Source organism: Psittacula echo (genome assembly GCF_963264785.1).
Source record: "Psittacula echo genome assembly, chromosome: 8".
NCBI classification, from domain to species: Eukaryota; Metazoa; Chordata; class Aves; order Psittaciformes; family Psittacidae; genus Psittacula; species Psittacula echo.
This window is the reverse complement of record NC_137744.1, coordinates 13,623,610-13,643,907: the sequence shown is the minus strand read 5'-3', so window position 1 is coordinate 13,643,907 and position 20,298 is coordinate 13,623,610.

Here is a 20,298-nt window from a genome sequence, read left to right as displayed (position 1 = left end):
TGCTCATTGCAGCTGAATGAAATTATGCTGGTCTATTTATTAAAAAAAAAATAATAAAGGCTCAGATAAAGTGTAATCTCGTCATTGCAGACAGTAATGTGGAAGTTACCTGTAAGAGGTCTGAATCTCAGACACAAAAGAAGTACTAGAATAACATATAAGATACCTAATGTGTTCCAGTGGTAAGTCAATCAGTAAAAAATGCAGTTGGGAACGTGAACTTCAGGGAAAATCTCACCCAACCGATATCTTCAGTGAAGCTGCAAATGAAAACAATATCTGGGTAGCAAGTTTAAACACGGTGGATCTGCTGTGCTCCTGTTCTCACAGCCATCATACGCTGCTCAAGCGACAAGCTTTTATCCCAGTTCAAAAGGAGCGTGTGATCTTATTTGCTACCCTATTGAGCTGTCATAGAAGCAAGGTGCTTATCTTAGTCACTGCTGCTCAAGTCAGTGCTGTTTTATCAAAATGATCCAGTTGTTTCTCCTCTAGAAGAATGACCCATACAGATGTTTCGATAACTTGTAATAATTTCAGAGATATGTAGGTATAAGGAAAATCCTTTTTAAAGCAATGTGCTAAATTATAAATGCTTGTGAATACACAAACAGATCTATCACGATTTTTCAGGAAACATTTTCTTCTATATGGGCTTAAGTTGCAAAAGTTCTGCCAAACAAAAGGATTCTTCCCGAGCTTCGGAGTGCAAAGCGTTATGCAGAAACCTTCGCACTGTCTTGCCCATAGGTTGTCTAACAACTGAAAACTCCAGGGAAGCCTGACAGGTTTCCTGCCTTGTACAGGTGGCTGCCTTCCCAGCTAGTTGAATAGCAGTAAGCTGAAGTACGCTGTTTCATCACTGAGAAGCAACAGGCCAGCTAATGCTCACCCAGTCTAAACTGGGAAATGAAGACCAAGTTCTCCAGTCTCTCGCAGCAGCTATCACATCCTGCTGCAGCCTGGTTGATGTGAGCTGCAAGCAAGCGCAGAGGAATGATGCGTCCCATGTCTGTCCCAGTAGGACCCCCCTAATAAACATGAGAGGTGTCCTGAGTCAACACCAGACTTTAACAGAATAAATGGCTATAAAACCATTCACAGGCTCAAACACACAGAGAAGCTTTTTGCATGATGCAGCAGGATGGTGAGCTACATAAAGTCTTAGTAGGAGACACCTAAGGACAAAATATTCTTAACTGGATTAAGCACTTCAGGACTACATTTAGCTAAGTGCTCTTTGTCTTGTTATGAGCCAGATCTAAATATAGTAACCAGAATACTTAAGAATAGTTTCATAAGGGTTGTATACACTCCTCAGCCAGATAAGGCACTTAGCACTACTGACAGCAGTGTGTCTGCATGTTAAGAGTATCTTAAATAGCTCCAGATGAAATCTCTTTGACCTTAACTGTATTAACCAGAGGCATCAAAATTTATTTATTGCCTCCTGAAAATCCCCTCGTGCAACACTTAGAGAGAAAGATTCGTGAACTCTATGGGCAGGTGAAGAGAGAGGACACTTGTCGGTGCTGTGCATTGTTTTTCACCCCACCTACAAGAGGTGAGGATCAGCTTCCTCACAAAGAAATGCACCTCCATCATTGCTTAATGCCCTGTGCAATGAGAAAAGACTTTTTCTTCCCTGGTACGGGGAGTCTCAAAAAACACTCATAGCATTTTAGGGGCAAGCTATACTTCAGACTTTTCAAATATCACAGATTTGAAGTTGTTTCCAGGGTTACAGAAAGGGTAATACAGTATGACAGCCTTAACAAGACAAATGGACTTCTCAGACACACAGCTAATAGTAATATTGCTACCTGCAATATCCTGGCACATTTTTTACTGAAGAGAGAATAAAAAAGGGAAATTATTACTTTTTTTTTTTTTCCAGAATTGTCTGACTTCAGGAGCAATCTAAAACTGCAGCTTTTGACTAAAGACAATGTTTATTTATTGGCTTGCTGCAAATCATTATAATATTAATATTACCTTAGGATAACTCTTAATGTAGCATCACATTAGTAAGAATTCTCCCCTGAAACCAACAGCTTCTATGAAAGCTTCATTGTAGCTTTAATTTTAAGTATTTGGTTATGTCACTGATGGCAAGGCAAAGATCACTCTATGAATGTAATGGTGCACAATTCTTTGTGGCTAGCAACAAATAAAGCTTTCATCGATCACCTAAAAAGGGTCCCTGAACACAGCTGATTTGATTGGTTTTCCCAACTATATCCACTGGTCTAATCAAAACTATTCTCTATGCATAAAAACTTTGTTGTGCTTGTATTTAAATTTTTCTAACATTTTGCATTTGAGCAGTGTACAGCAGTTAGTTAGGGAGTCTTCAAATCTACACTGTAGAAAATAATTTCATTATGGAAATGTGTTGTGCTAATAATTTCCATGGATTTTACATGCAACGAATTCATCAGAGAGCCCTCAATTACAAGATGCAGGACTTTGTGGCACAATGCAATCATAAATAAGAGAGCTAATGCCTTCTCCAGCAATACGGTTTATATGTCAATATGCGGATGTTTCATTCTTCTTGAGGCAATAGGAGAGCATGACTCTGGTTGACAGCTAAACACTGATTTAATTTTTAAAAGGCAGAATTTAACCTCTTCAGTAAAGTGCTACTGATTCAATTACAAGATGCTAATGGAAACGACATCTGAAAAACCAAACAGTGCCACTGCATCCTTGGGGCTGTTTAGCACAGAAGGGATCACCACCTCTGTTCAGGCACAGGAGCACTGAAGTCCTCCTGCCTGTCCTGTGCCACCCACCGCTGAGCCGTTCACCCAGAGCATGGAGGAAAGTCACAGGGGCAGCTCCCACAACCTTCCACTGCAAAAGTCCTTCTCTTACACTGAGCAGCCACTGCTGCAGCACAGCTCAGCATGAAACCATGACATAGAAATGCAAAGACTGAAACAGATGCAAAGGAGTTGCATCTGCTTTCTTAGTCTTTTTCTGCTTGCATTTCACCCTCTCCTTTCCTTGCCCTGCCTTGCCTTCTGTTGATCTTCACTCTTTCCTGCACTTCCTTGATTTATCCCCCTCACTTAATATCCATTGGTTTGCAGTTCAGAGAATTGGATCTTTCTTGAATGTGGTTTCTTTCCACCTTGTTTCTTATGTCATCTGCCTTCACCTTTCCATTGCTTTTTCTTCTCTGTGTTCTTCACTTTCCCTTTCTCAAAGCAAAAAAACCTGTTAAATGATCTCAGTAATGACAATCAATCAGCCATTTACTTATGGGAACTCTTGGCTTGTCCAGGCCTGAGGCATGCATGACTGCCAAACTCTGTTTGAGGACACCCTATCTTAGGGATCATGCTGGTGGGGATCAGATGGGTGTCTTCAACATAGCTGGCTCCCACACCCCCTTGGTCCAGTCCCAGGAGCACTAGGTCCTGTCCTGCCTGATAGTTCCTGATTTCAGTTTCAGATGCTCTGGAAGAACTGGGATCCCCCCCAGTTCAGTGGTGGAGCTGTGTAGCTCCATCTCTTACAGAAACACCACCCTACATCTCTGCTGAGGGAAATGGCCCAGCACAGCACACTTGTCTGTGGCAGCTAACACACACCTGCACTCTCTGAGGCCTGACTGTACCTATATTTTCACACAGCATCTGTTTATTGGAGCATGGGTAACAATGGTGAGTGAGTGAGTGAACCAAACAGTCCTTTTCTGTTAATCTGTCAGAAGTGGACTTTTTTGTGCCACTACTGTAACTATTGCATAGCAATCCACTCACTTATCTACAGCATACTCTCCCCTAGTTTATTGAGCTCTAAATTTAGCTTGTTACCTATGACAGATTTATGACTGCATTCATTATAGCAGTTAACAGCTTCAGACAGAAGCTAAGAAATACCTAAAGAAAATGGATTATGGAAAACAATTACACCACAAAAAAGGCTGTATCAGAACACTGTGATTCAGCACAGAAATGAAATATGAAAGAACCAGGAAGGAACAATGGTGGGTTGGTTTTCTTCTTGGGTTATTGTTTTGGTTTGTTTTGGTTTTTTTTTTAACCAGCATTTGCTGTTTTCTGGCAAAGAAAAGAAGAAAAAGGATTAAAAACTATCAGATACTTGATGATTACTGGAACATTTTGTTCTCTAGGATTTTTGTCAGATTCTGGAGAAAATAGCTGGCTGAGTTTGTTCTGTTCCAGCACATTACTGAACCTTGCAGGGTAAAGACACAACAGTGTAGAAGATTATTTAAAATGTCCCCAGGGTTTCTGTTACATGGGCATGCATTTAATTAATTCTATCAATTTGTCTAATAGCCCCTTAAAATTCTCAAAACATGGCAAAAGGCAGAACCGCTGATTCACAACCCTCAGCAGTACAAAACCGTACTTCTGGCACAAGCAGGGTAGGATAAAACTGCGTATGCAAATAATGCTGCAGACTTCTTCTGCAGTTTTGGATGAATGCATGTGTTCATTTGTAGCTGTTGGGTAGCTACAGGACAGGTAAACGTGTGTTGCAGTGTGAAATGATGATATCTAACCTATAAGCACCTGACTCAGTCAGAAATAGAGCAAAAAAATATCCTCAAATAATAACATAGTTTTCCCCCGTGTAGGTGGGAGCAAAGGCTGTTGTTCTCAGTTAATACCTCAGCACAAGTTGAGCTGTGGAAATATGTCCAGGAAAGGCACACAGAGCTGAAGAGTTTTTCAAGAGTTTTTGAAGTATTTTTCAATACTGAAATCTAACAGTCAGAAGTCTTCTCAACCCAACATTCTGAAACATTGCCAGAAAGTACAAATGCTCTCAAAGCTCTGCTTATGGCTGATCCTGATGGTGCAAATGTGTGTGTGTGTGTTGGTGAGTGCACAGACACACATATATAAACACTCTTCACAAAGAAACACTGAGAGCAATTTCTACCAAGGAAAGCAGCAGTGACATTCAGGATGACTCTTGCACCACTCACCTCCAGCTGATAGAAGTTAAGGAACTGTTTCCGCTGGGTGCATGCGAAGGGAAGGTGAGCAGAGCTCCCTCTCTCATGCCTCAGGCCACTTTCTATCATATTCACTTCTCTGGCAAATCACAAAGGATGGGGTGTGTGCGTGTGGGAAGGTTAACCCAATAAATTTCAGCAATGAACAGAGTGGCTTAACAAGTGAAAAACACCTCCCAAAGCTATTGATTCTGCAGCTTAAACAATAGGGACAGCAACTGATCATAACCCCACTGCTGAAATTCTGGCTAATTTCAGGGTTTCATTAGAGGAGCTTCAACACTATCAGAGCAAACAGCTTGGAACACTTTTAAAAGAAACCAACACTCTCTGCTGACTTGACGGCATTAGCTTCTGTGCTATGGAGTGGGTGCTGGGAATCCTGACACCCTGTGCGTGGTTTTCAGGGACCACCAGCTGGAGCTTCTCCTTGGCTGGTGCTGTGTGTTACTCCCACCAAGAGGACATAGCTTTCATCAACTAATTTATGGCATTAAGTGAGGTCATTGGGTCCTTTTTCAGTTTTGGATTTTGTTTTGGCAACTATGTAGACACTAGGACATCAGAGCAGTCTTTCTGAACGTGTTACCCTGAAATCCCTTTTGTAATTCCTTTTCTACCTACTATAGATGAAACTTATCCCAGGCAGACAGCTATATAAAGTTTAAGTGCCATTAAACTACCTACTTTTATGCCCTATGCTCTCCCTGTGCACAGAATAAATGTAATTGTTAGACAAGAAAGAAAATCAGCTAATTAAACTAAATACCTTCTTCTCTAATTTTCTCAGCAAAAGAGCATCCCAGTAACTACCAGTTCATTGAAAGAGGCAATAGTAGCATTCTTGTCCTTAGCTGTTCTCTTTTTCCCCTCAAACAATATATTTTTCTTTGTTTCCTCTTTGCCTCTCTCAGTCTTGATTATAAAACGTATTTCAGCGCTTGAGGAAGGTACAGATGAGGAGATGAGCACTTGTGCTTTGTGTTTGCTTGTGCTAGAGGATGAACTCACAATGCAAAACCAAACGTAAGGCCCAAGGACCACTTGCCTTGCACAATAAAAGCAGGGCCTTCAACTGGGTCAGAAGTAGGTCCTAGGTGGTTCCAGCACCACACTTCCTAACTGCTGTGCTCCAGCAAGGAGAAAAATGCTGTGTATGACTTGGCCCATTGCCCTATAAACGTACATCAGCTCACTTCAAATCCCAACAGCAACCACAGTCCATCTTGGAGTCAGGATGTGCCTGTGAAAGTGATGCACACTCCTATCACCCACAAAAGCCAGAGGAGTCTACCAACTCCCTAACCTGTTTAATGAAAGCAGCCTGATGCAATCAGGACTCTTCCATCACCTGACCAGACGTTTAGCATAGCTGATCCACACCTGCACAGTAGGACTGCCCCTACATCCAGGCATGCACAGACTGACTGTATGTCACACAAATCAGCCTCCTGGAAGTACGTGGCTTGCTACACCCACACTACCCTGTCCACACTCAATGCTATGTCCCTGGATCCCTCCTCCAACAAATGGCAACTCAACTGCTCCTCTGCTGCTGCTGGACAACACATGGGAAGGCAGCTGGGTGGGCTGGAGCTGTACAGACAATCTGCAGCAGCAGGCTATCCTTGGCTCTGTGATGTCTGTGCTTCCTTAGATCTGCTTGGTCCTCTACACAGTCTGGGGAGCCCTTTGGCTGGTAGAGTGGGAGGACTTAGAAGGTTTCCGGTTCAGCATCCTTTGATTTCTGCTGAACAATGTCTACTTTTCTGATGCTTTGCAAGCAGCTCGCTGTCATCCTTTCTCTCCTCAAATGCTTTTACATCAGGAAGCCTCATTACACTCCATAAACAGCTATCCATCCTTGTTGTACAAGCGAAGAAACAGGGGCACACATTTTACTCTCTCTCATTTTACAAGTGTCCCAAATTTGAGAAGCTGAATTTGAAAGTTACAGCCTAATTTTCAGTCATGCTGAAACCCAGCATAAGCACCTACAAATAATGTACGTTTTGGAAAAGCTCCACCTAAATCGTTGACCCAAGGTCACACAGCAGAGTTAAGAAGTGAATCCAGATGTCCCAATGATTAGCTCTGTCTATTGGCATTCAGTCAAGTCTTCTCTCCTACAATAGCTTCCTGAAGCATCTAAGACTATAGTCTAAGAACTCCCTTAAATACACAGCACTGATAAGAACTGAGTTCCAAATGAAGGAGGGGAAAAAAACCCAGTTCATTGTTTTTTTCCTCAAGTGAGCACTGACTGACCAATGGAAGGGCAGCTCAGAGTCATTTGATCTCAAATGTCTTCATATAAATATAAAAATTAAAATAAGGAAGATTCTTCTCCTATTTCAAACAATATATGAAGAAAAACTTCTGCCTCAGTAATTCTGGACCTGAGTGATCTAATCTGCTCTCTGTTGCAATCTGTTTGCCATGTGTATCACCAGCCTGGAATTTCTGGAACTCAATACATAAGGAAGCTATTCAAAAAAAGGAAATACTACAACAAAAGGATTAGAGATAGGTCTGAACCAGACTGAAACCCTCCCCATACCAGAGAAGAATTCAGCTCCTTTTCCAGTGTTCAGCTTCTTGACTTCAGCCCAAATCTCAACCCCAAATCACCAAAGCAATGAATTTTCCAGAGCCAGACCACCTCTCACCTCTGGTTCAGAGACAGAAGAAATAAGAAAACACATTGAGGAGACCTGCAGTGGTATTGCAGCAGAAGTGGAACAGCACAAGCTCTCTGAACAGCTGAACTGCCCTGTGGAATAGGGTATTTCAGTTGGAAGGGACCTACAGTGATCATCTAGGCCAACTGCTGGACCAGTTTAGGGCTGAAAATAAAATTAAAGCATGGTATTAAAAGCATTGTCCAGATGTGTCTTAAACACTGACAGGCTTGGGACATCAATCACCTCTCTAGGAAGCCTGTTACAGTGTTTGACCACTCTCTCAGTAAAGAAATGCTTCCTTATGTCCAGTCTATGTAACAGACCTGTGAGAAAATGAAGAAGAGCTTTAGTAGTTAAAATTCAAAGTCTCCCATGCAAGCTTAAAGTTTTATCTACTTATCCGTGAAGTGAATATCAAAGGATTCACTGTAGCTGAGCTAACTGACCTCATTTTACGTCTTTGGCTTCATGAGTCCAAGTTCAAGCGTAAGAAACTTCTTTACCTTCTCGGTGCATTTAATTCTGAAGCATTCCAGGTATAACGTGCACATAAGTCAAAAGGAATTTAAATGAAGCCCTTAGATTTCGAAATCTGTCTTATCCTTATTTGGCTCAGAGAATTTCAGCTGCTTTCCTTAAATGATCTGCTCATGTCTGCTCTCCAGCTGAGCCATGTTCATGCCCCACTGACCTTACACTGCCATCTCTGTAATCTTGCAGCTGAGAATAACCAGCAATGCACCAGTCCCTGTAAGCGCCAAGAGTCTTTCAAGAAAGAGGAGGTAGAAAAGAATCAGCCTTTATATAACAGGGAAAAGAAGGATTTCTGAGAAAAACCATTGTTTGACTAAGGTGAGTAATGGGAGCTGCATGCCTCAAGTGCCCTGGTCCAGCTCCCTCAGGCAATGGAAACCGGAGGCGTCAGCATCTTGCAGGATTACACTCTACAACGGCAGCTGGCAGGTATTTTTCTAATAGAGAGCACAGCAGCATTGTTCACACTCATTTGATTCACTCATTTGCTGCTGTTCCTATTCAAACTCGGCTAATCCGATCAAGTTATTTCTTGGCCTGTGCCTTAAAGCTGAATAAGTAAACACCTTTCATAAGCTCTGAGCCCACTTGTTTCAAGTATATGATTAAGGGCTAGACTTGAACATTATCGTGAGAAAACTCATCTCATTACTCAGAATTTCCCAAATCATTCACAGTTGTCATGAAGTGGCACTTTTCCACCCAGTGTTTTACTTCCCACATTACAAACATGTAATACAGTTGCGAAGGGTCCCAAATACAAAATACACATTTGTATTTTAGCTGTGCTAAAGAACAGCTCTTTGAGCTGAGAATAGCTCATAATGGCACCACTTGGACACTGTGATGCAAAGTATTTTCTGTGGCTACCTCCTCCACAGATGTCTCTTCTTCCTTATTACAGAAAGAAGACAGATGATAAATATAGTCAGCAAATGCATTTTGGACAAAGTCATTGAATGCAGTATTTGCATTAAGTAACACTAGAAGACTTATGCACCAGAAAAGATGTTGATCCAAGTGTAATTCCATTGCTGTTACACCAAGGATGGATTTGAACTATTGAAGCTTACAAATTTTTTGTAAGAAGAATTGCTGCCACTTACATTACCAGTATTGTTAATAATATCAGTGGTTTTCTTTCCTTCTTTAAACCACCCAACACACACACACTTCTCTTTCTCTTCTCTGAAGCACTTTTAACTTGACATCCAATATTCTCTTTTGCACTATCTTGCCCCCATCACTTCTCAACTAGCTCCTCAGAAGATAGCTATTAGTTTTGAGAGCTTCAGGAATAAAAGCATATTTAAACAATTAACTGCAATCATATTCATCATTCTGCAAGGTATCATTGATATGCACTAGAAATATAATGAAAAAGCAAAACTTTCCTTCAGAAAGAAGAAAAGAGAAGATAAACATCTACAGATCTCTCTTATTACTTTGTTATCGGTTTTAGACTGCAAATACGTCAGTCAGTGGAACACTTTTGTACTAGGTCATTATTGTTTCACATATTATGCACAAAGGCCTCATTTTGTCTTAGATAAGCTATTCACACACATCCTTTCTTTCCCCCCTTGCAGTATATTTGCATGGCCGGATGGATAATCAGCCATAATAACAAAATATGACTCAGTGTGACTGAATGTCCACTTGCTTCAGGGATTCTCTTGAAGGTTTGGTTGGGGTTTTTTTAACTATTTAAGGCCAGAAAAGATGTGTTCCTCCCAGATAATGTTCATGTAAAACCAGATTTGAGTAAACACAGGCACTCAGCATCGTGCTCTCTAAGAGGCTCTGGTCTCTTTAGCTGCTCTGCTCAGTGCTGCAAAGCACACAGTCCTTTGTCACCCACTGCAGTGGATTTCTCACTGATGGCAGAGGAACAACACAGGACAGATAACTGGCCACGTCCTACAAGGATAGGCATCCCTGAAATTCTAGACATATGGGTTTTTCTGGGCATCTAAATCCTGTCGATGGATTACAATTGTGCATGCATGCAAAAGAATTTAAAATACACTTCTTTTCACATCTGCAAGAACCCAGCACTAAGAATCCTCCTAGCATGAGCCAAAATCAAGACTTCAGTACAACCAGTAAATTAAATACATGGGCCCATCTCTCTCAAAGAATGACTCTCATCTACTAAGTAAGTTAATGGCAGCAGCAATGGATACTGCCATTCTGCTGAGCAATGCTGGCTGTATGGATGTGGCTGACAAGGACAGTAGATCTGTACCTATAGATTTCCGTGGTCCCTCGTTTTCAAGTAAGAGACTAGCCCAGCTGACAAGGGTGCAGTGTGAGATATCTTACCTGGAATGGAGTGAAAAGAGCATTGAAGAGCTTAGCCCTTCATTGAGCCAGATACACTGGCATATGCCTCTTTTTTTAGCCATCTGTGTAGTTCTTGGGTGAAAATAGTGGGATTTATTTGTGCTTTCCAGAATTAGGATAAACATGAATTTATTACCTAGGGCTTTTGTGACCAAAGCACCTGAAGCCATGTATCTATATAGTAAAGGTCCGTAACTGTATTTAACACAACAAAATTAGGCTGCCTAAGAAAACACACATTAAAACCAGCTGATGGAGAGAGCCATACCGTAATGTACCTTCATAAAAAAGACATGGGTAAAAAGGGAGCTTGTTTTTGTGATACTCTGACTACGTAATACCACCAAGGCCAGCAAGTTCCCTGATGAACATCTACGCAGTAGCACGAAGTCAGCAGCGTAAGTTAAAAATGTCCATGACCTTTAGCTGACAGTCCCAGGTTCCTCAGAATTTCACACCGTGTTCGAGAGGCAAATATCATCAGCATTCCCAGCTTCCTCCTTTCATACACTGCTTTCGTGCATGTCTCCTAAAAATCACAAGCAAACTATACAACAGTTTAGCCAAATCTCAAGCAGGGAAAACATGCAATTAGGCAAAAGAGAAAAGCTTAATTCCTCCTTCCTTTCCTTCCTCTCCTCTGCCCTTCTGCAAGAGACCAGTAGTAAAATTCCTACCTACTTCACAGAAATTAGTATTATACCCATCCTGATTTCACATTGAAGTTTCTTCCAATTTAATTCAGTTTTGTTTTCAAGAAGTGAGAAGTGCAAAACAAGCAAGAAATTCAAGCCATGTTGTTAATTATTGCTTATGTAGAGCCGATGCTTCGAAGAATCAGAAGAGTTATCACATAGCAATTGCATGACAGTGACACAGAGCACCCAGTCCTGGTTCAGCTCTCAGCCAAGGACTGTGCTCACCACCAAAGCTTGGCATCAGGTGGGCAGGTGAAAAACCGACGCAGAGGATGGACATTTTGGTGCTGTCATCCTGCTACCAAAGCCAGAATTAATTCCAGTGCCATGATCATGTCCCAGTGGCAAAATCAGCAGCTTTGTCCTCATCCTGTGGACAAATGCTGCATGTTGTAAAACAGGATGAAGCTGCTATGTTTATTAGGGTTAAGCAGGTTTGGGTCTCTTCAGAGTGAGCCCCTGGTTATGATCAGTGCTGTCACAAAGGGTAATCACGTACCTAAGCTGCTTTCTTCTACACAAAAGTTTAAACGAATAAGAAATCAGGTACAGGACCACAAAACGCTTCTCCTCAGCCTCAGAAGCTTGTTTACCATTGCTGTAGTAGCTGAATCGCTGAATGAAATGTTTACAACTATTCATGCAATCAAACTCATTTTCCTTAGGAAATAACTGATTAGATATCTCACATCTGTTCCTGATGATGATTTAAGTCTGCGCTGATCCGTATCAACACCTGACATGAATGTTAATGTCTCAGAAACAGTCATCCTTAATAGGAGGGTGATAACAAGCTATCCGGGTCTGGTGGCGATTGACTGCAATTGGGAAGTTCTGTTTCTACAGGTGAAGGATGACACAATCAACCCATGATTTTCTCCACCTCATGACCTAGGGTTTAGGAAGCCTGGCAGGAGATAGAGCAGAGCTTGACATGAAATTATCTCAAGAATTATCTTACTATCCCTGTCAAAAGTTTTTAATATCTCACAGATGTTTGCTTCCCTATGCAGAGCAGCAATCCTGCTCCACCAGACTCTGGCATTACATGTCATCCTTCCAGCAACGTTTCCCCTTCATGGCTTTTTGACTGAAGCTGCTGCAAGAGTTGCAAAGCTGGGAGGGAAACCAGCTGCTAGTAAAGCTGATTGAGACGATTTCCTAATAAACCATGATATTCATGTCAGAAAAGTCACACAAATGAATTCCACATTTTTGCTCAAAAAATAGCTGGTTTATGGGTAAACAGTCAATCAAAATGCACTGTTAGAGGGAAAAATCTAATGTTTAGTTAATCTGATTTAATTCACCCAGCAATCCTCTTTTCCATAGGAAACCTATCGTAAGAACTTGCAAAAAAAGCATTGCAATAAGTATTTATTGCAATGGGTCCAAACTCCATAGTCTTCATTTCTGCATGGGAGAAATCATTCTCTCTCAGGTCAACTGCAAAGCTCTGCAACGTTGTGTCAAAGATATCCACGACAAAAGAGATGATTTGTACTACTGCTCCTTCTGGTACCGCGCATCCATGGAGATAACACTGCTTCCCAGGATCTGACAAGAGCAACAAGATCAGAAGAAAACTTTTGGCAACACTTATGAGTACTACAAATTTTACTCCAAAGTCAAGGAACCAAACAAAAACAACTGAAGAAAAATGAACATTCGCCTGCTAAGGATCTTGTAGAGCTGTATATCAAATATAAACGAAGTCTATGTAAGTGTCTGAACAGTAATCTCTGGAACAATCAGGAATGCCTCATAAAAGGAGATTTCAAACACAATCCGAAGAAGATTAAACCGACAATTCATCTCTCATAGGACTTCTATACATCATAAACAGGCATTATGCCCTCTATGTAAAGCAGCTCATTATCTGATTTATTCACTGATATCTCTTCTTATTCAACCAATTCAAACTGGACTATGTTAGAAAATCCCAGAATAGTTTCCTCATAGCACTGCAGCTTTTGAAATAAGATGATGATTTATATTTATAAAATTTTACTTACCGTGCAATCAAATCCATGGTAATGTAATACACTATCTCTAAGGACAATTTTAAAGAAAGATGCTATTCCAGCTGGATCACTTATTAATATTCATATGCTTTACTTCCAAAAAAAATCAAAACACAGAAGTTGTTCTTCTTTGCACTAGTCTTTTTTTCCATCCCTCAGGTGAAAACAGATATTCTTCTTTAGTCACAACAGCCTATTACCAACAAACTAACCAGTCTGACACTCTAGATCTTGATAGCTCTACTAGCTGCCTTTCTAACTACAAATATATCCAGGATGAGGAATTCAGCTCCAGATTTGAAATATGTGCCCCGGATAAAACAAAGTCCTGGTTCAGCCTCATTTCTTGTTTCCAGATGTTTTAGTGACAATTTTAGTCCACTGCATTTATTCTTCTCCCATTGTAGACAATGGATCTTTGCCTTTGCCAGACAGTATATCAGGACTATTGCAAAATAGTCCTAGTATGTATATTATATATACACTCCTACTCTGACAACCTTCTTCTGGGACTCTCTCCTTCCAAACTCTGAATTATTTCCAGAAAGTAGCAAAACTGAATTGGAGACAATTTCCCCAAGTAACAAAATTTCCAGTGAGGATTCCCAAATTGTGCAAACTTCCCCAAATATTGAACTTCTGCTCCAGGCCTGGTGAAACATAGACAGCAGGAGGTCTTAGAGTTGAAGAGCCAAGTCTCAAGAGATGTGAAGATACCCCAGATAAGAAAGTGATTTAGCTTCACATAAGTCCATGCTCCAGCAGAATGAGCAATGAGAGTTGTCCGTCCCAGGGCTGGCACCCAAGGGACAGTATGCATACTCCATCTGCAATCACACAGCTCCACATCACCACTGGCATATGGAAGGCTAACCCCAGTGTTCAGGACTGAAAGAAAATAAAGGAACTCACTTTTTCTGTGTTGACACATTGTCTTCGCTAATGGCAAGGCTCAGCCCTCTGCAATAAGCAAGATTACACAGAAAACGTAGGTGTTGAGATAAGCAAAAAAGTTTGTTTTATTAATACTTCCTACTGTGCCCCTTCCATTAAAAGCCCGCCCCAAAATGAAGCCATTCAAATTATCCTACTTGAGAGTAAAAGCAAACTGTTGATATTCATCTTTAGTAAATATATCAGTATATCAGGAGTCAACCAAAGTCCTGCATTTTTAACATACATGACTCAACACACACTTAATACATCACTTACTAGAATTTGATTGGAAACAGTTTGATCAGAATGAATATTTTGAATTCACTGTAAATTGTGTCAGCGTACATTTCACTCAGAGACAGGACAAACAGGTTTACAGCCAAACTTCCTCAGCAAGGGGTGTAACCCTCCCCAGCTATTACAGCCTCTCTAATTGCTGCGTTTGCTGTGACAATCCAACAGTGGACCAAACACACAGCATCCTTCTCTGTACATAAAAACATGTTTGCAGTTTGTGCAGTAGAGCCTTAAACAGCCTAAACCCAAGGGCTGACTCCCAGGGACATTTATTTTTCTGCTTGGCTCTTCTGTTTGGCACTGAGAGGTCCTCGCTGTGCAGAAGATAATGGAAGTTGAACCTTTGCCTTCATCAGGGCCAGGGCTTCATCTCATCACCTTCAGATAAAGCCTCTGCATTGCTTGAGAACCTTCATATCATGTTGTCATGTCTATGCAAAATAATTAATGGCAATGGGAGCTACTGCCAGCTCATCTATTGTTCCTTTATTTACTAAAAATATGGTTTACTTAGGATGTTGCTTATGGTCAAAACTTTATTGTCCTGAAGCAACGTGCCACACTGTGCTGGGAGTTAAAACAACATTAAAGTAGGCTGAGCCCAGAAGAGAACAAACAAACCTTATTAATTTAAGCATGTGTGTATGTGTGTGTTTGTGGGCTGAAGAGATGAAGCAAGAGAGATTAGCATTTTTATGGATATGATTCCTGCCATTGCTACATACTCAGAAATCTTGCCTAAGCTTGGGCAGTTTGTATACAAGAATAAACACACCTACGAATATCTTTATGTTTATCTATTAGTCAATCAATTAATCAATCTGCCTATAGCTGGCATTCAACAAAGCACCTCACACTGATACGTAGATTAACTATAGGTGAGAGGGAACACTAATTGTAGGGGACAGAGACCCAGTGTTCATATTTGCTGAGCCATGACAGTGCTGTTGGGAACAGAGGAGTTTGCTTAAATCCCTGCCCAGAGCCAGGGCACAGTGCAGGTGTCAACTGCAGGTACAACAAAGCTATCAGCCAAGCCCACGATACTCAGTCGAAAATTCCACATGTTTCTGTTCCAAGCAACAGGCCTCTGAGGAGCAGCCCTGCAGGACTGAGGTACCAGAAGCTGATGGAGGGTGATGTGCAGGGTGGCACAGCCTTCCATGCCATGTAAGCAGTGGCACAGGAAACACCAAGCCCTTTGCCCTCCCTGCCTGCTCGGTATCCCCGGCTGTTAGGGACCCAGCGGGAGGGTGGCATAGCTGTCCCCATTCCATGTGCTCCACAAAGGTCAGGCAGCACTAGTGTTCAAGGCAGTTATCAGCCACTGACACCTCTTCAAACATATCCAGAACATGTACATCACCAGCAAACCACCCTATGCTCATCAACCACCAACAACAGGAGGCCACTTCCAACTGCTGCGTGTATCAGTCCTCCAGAGTTATTGCTCCAAGGCCTTGCTCTGCCTCCCTCCCTCCTAAGCAAAGATATATTTTACAGTGTTCTCTGTAATGTTTAGCAAGCCTCCTGGTTACTGCAGTGTTATGCATGTTATGCACTGAAAAAATGACAGGAAATTAATCAATTATACAATTGTGTTTGCCTAAGAATGCAAGTCGCAGTCTCATGATTCGATGTGTTTCAGCAGCTCCATGGAGTTCGGTTAACATGCTTCCTCATTATTCTCATCTGCACTGTCATTTTTCCATATTTCAATTTCTCTGTACAGGCAGCTTAGCAGGTATGTGATCTCTGCTTCAGGCTAACTCAAGCTGTTTTCCTTTTTGCCTGCCTGCTTCCTTTCTGTCATTTTTTTCCCCTTACCTCTTTCTCACAATAAGATGCACATTATACATTCAGCTTTCCTATAACAAAATCGTGGTTTTAAAGTTACTAATCCATCCTTAATGGACAACAATCACTTCTTTCTTCTAGAGGTTATCCTGCACAATTTGCTCTGAACAGCACCTAAGCAGAGCTGATTTTAAATCCAGCTTTCCAACTTGTATCAGGTCGAAAGGGAACACCAACCCCAACAATCCAGTCTTGCAAAACGACACTATTAATGACACTATCACTTTGTGACATCTCTTCAGCCTTCTGAGATGCACAAGGAACCCCAGAACGCATCCTCACATTGTACAACAAACTTATGATACACATCAGAAGTACAAAAGATTAAACTGCGTTGTGACACAGACGCAGGTGAAGAACACTTGGTATTGCGCACCCTTGTATCCACACACAGTTCATGAAACAACAGTAGTAACAGATCCCAGAAAACATACCATGAAGTGCAGTATGGTTACTGGCAATACAACCTGAAGGAAAAATGTGTCTCTGGCCCCAAATCTTACCAACAGGTTAATCCAGGGAGCATATCAGAAAAAAACTGCAGGCAGCTGTGCCCATTTAATGCTACAAGGAGTCTCTGCAGCGCAAACTTCCAATGTCTAGTGCTTGAGAGGAAGGCAAAGCTTGGAGAGAAAGAGATCCAAATCTGCAGCAACAGGGAAAACTCATTCTTGCCTTGGTTCCCAAGAAAACAGCAGAAGCCTTGATGCATGGGGTTAATACTGCAAACAAAACCAGGTCAGCTCTCCTTTCAACCTTACATTAAAAATATGACTATACCGGAGACCAAAGGACTAACTCTGAAAACTTAATTTCCTATCTCCAGGAACTTTAATTTAATTGTACAATCTCTTTCATGAGATTATCAAGATCTATCTCAAAAACTATCCTAATTGAAAGACTATTACACAACTCCAATCCTTAGGTAGCTAGAAGCTTTCTTATAATTTCACATCCAAATTTATTCATGGCTGACTTTTAGACAATTTGATTTTGTGCAGATGCCATCTTAGATGCAGACTTAGTTTTTCTGCCTTCTTGCTATTTAGTCCTGACTGTGTGTAAAAACACCTACTGTAACCTGTTCTTTCATTTATTCATCTGGCCAGAGCTAAACAAATCAAGCTGTTTAACCTCACTTCATACAATAGAAGGTCCATTTGTACAACCACACCTCTAGCCCTCCTACTGCTGTAATTTTCACATTTTCTTGACTGGGATGTCCAGAGCTATGCGACATGCCAATGGGCTACTCCATGAGCAACAGAAAGTGCTTGTGCCAACACTCTCTGTGATGATTTGTACAATGATAATACCACACTTCACTGAACCTGTCATATTGTTTTCCTTTGATATCCAAGGATGCCACTGGTCTCCCTCACAGTTGTATCTCACTGCTTGCTTGCAGGTATCTCCTGACCAGCCAGTGCATCCACATCTCTCCCTTCTGTCATGGACAGTTGATGAGCTCCTGTTTCAGACTGGAAGTTCTTCTTACTAGTCTCCACAATTAAAACTTTGCATGAGTTTGCACTCAGCACTATTAAATGTCATTTTATTTCTATCGCTCTGATCAACAAAGTCATCTAAATTCCTTTTGTATGATATCTGATCCTCCTCCTTACTGACAATACCTCCTACCTTTGTGTCACCCTGCATAGCTCCTGGGCACACACCCAGACCCTACCCACAGGTCAGAGTGGCTCCATTCAGCAGAGCCTAGTCCCAAAGGAGAAACAGCACTAATCTGTTTCCATCCCAGTGACTTTCTTTGAATATCTCTCTCCATTCAGACAATTTTATTTACATGCCACTGTTGTATCTTTTCCTTAGCTAGCTCCTTTTGCACCTTTCAATTCTCATATTGAATCGCTGTCTTTATTTTAAGCAATAATGTCCTGTGCGCATGGTATCAAATGCTTGGCTTTAGATAAATTACATTCCTGCCCTACCCCACCTAAATAATCTGCTATACAAAAAAGATGGTAGATTAGTCTAGCACAATCCATCTTTGATAAAAATCTTCTTGCAATTTAGCCTGCTTCCTCATTATTTCCATGTCTAATTATTCTTCCTTACGAAATACATCATGAGACACCGTGTACTACTGCATTCAAACCAGCAGGGCCTATAGTTCCCTGCATTACCTCTTTATTTTTTTGACTGTACTGGGACTCCATGTACAGGACATAAATGCTTCCCTCTTCTGCAGCTGAAGAGCACTGGGAGAGCCTTCTGCAATCCCTGCAAGCCTTGTGCCACTGCCTTCAGTATTCCAGGACTGGGATTACTGGCACTTCTCATTTGTCTTCCTAAGATATTTATGTTTTGCTTGTTTTCTTAGTTTTTTGTTTGTTTTTTCTTTTTTTAACTTTGCTATGAATAGCTTTCAGTCTTCTGCAGGTTGTTAGTAATTACACTCTGTTCCAGATTCTACAGAAGGTTCTGCTTTCATGAGAAAGTTGTGTCATTATTTAGAGACATCAGTTCTCCTTTCAGTTTAGGTACGTCTAATTTCAGTTCTGTGTACATTGACTAAGCGCAGGTTTTGGTTGAACCCAAATAAGTTTATTTGAACCAAAATAAGAATGTCTTTACATGAGGTCACATCAGGTTAATCAAATCACTTTAAAAACAGATTTAAACTAAATTGGCATAATCTCCCCATGTAGACAAGGCCAAAGCCAATAATGGAATATGAAGTAGGTCAAAGTCCCTCATTGTACACACCTTTGCAGTTTGACTGAATCTGGTGATTCTGAGGCCGAGCAGATGTGCAGCCAGCAAGCCCAGCTGTGCACAGAGCACTTGTTGAGGCCTCACCACTACCTCAAACTCACCTAAAACCTGGGCTCAAGCGAGACTGGAGAAATAATAAAGAGGGTTTTGCAGGGCTTCTGTCCAGGGGAACTGTTCAGCATACAGGCCACAGGGCAAGAATTTGCACAACCTTTTGTGCACCAAAAGTAGCAGAGAAGTAAGGAAAAGAAGGGAAATAGCCTAGCCTGGGCAGCAGAACAGGACAGACATGAGACAGCTGCAGGCAGGGCAGCCCCACCGGCTGTGGCTGTGCCAATAGGCACAGGATGATGTGTGGCACACCAAGCACAGCCTGGCCTTAGGTGAAAAAAGTGATGTCAAAGAAGAATGGTGTCATCCATGTTGAAACAAATCCAGTTTTTGCACCTGCCTGGTTTCATTAACAGATATTTGGAACTGAAGTGATACAATGGTGTATCATTTTAGTTATACCAGCAAAGGCTGGTCTGGTCTATTTTGGTTTTTATAGGTTTTACTATTTTGGTTAAAGCCACTAGTATCAGTAACTGTTCCAGAACAAGCCTGCATTCAGTTGTTCTGGTATAGGCACATAGCTTATTCCCCCAATCCTGAAGGATTGAGCTACGTTGGCAGTAAAACCTTTTTATTATTACGTGTGAATCTTGGGAGGTTGCATAATTTAGGGCAAACCAATGCAGCTTCTGTGCATAGACGAGCCGGAGCTCCAAATTAAATAAATCTAAATATCTATTAGATTGGTAGCTCTGTTGAGCTACCAATTTTTGATACTACTAATGAGCAGAAGTTGGATTCAACATCAGTATCTCTGAAATGTAATGCTGCTCCCGACACCATGAGACTTTAATTACGAACTACTCATTTGCTAATTTTAATCTTTAACCCTGAGCTATTTTTGAGTGTGTCTTAGACCAGCAAAATAATTTAACACAGACATAGTCTGAGTGGCTAAAACACAGGAACAATCACATACCTGACTGCCAGATTTCACTGAAGTTTGCAGCTTATCAAAACATCTCAAACCAATTTTACTTTTCCCTCTAGACCAGGTAACTAATCCACAGCTCTGAATGAACAGAATAAATGAGCAGCAAGCAACCACTCCTAAAGCCATTTGCATT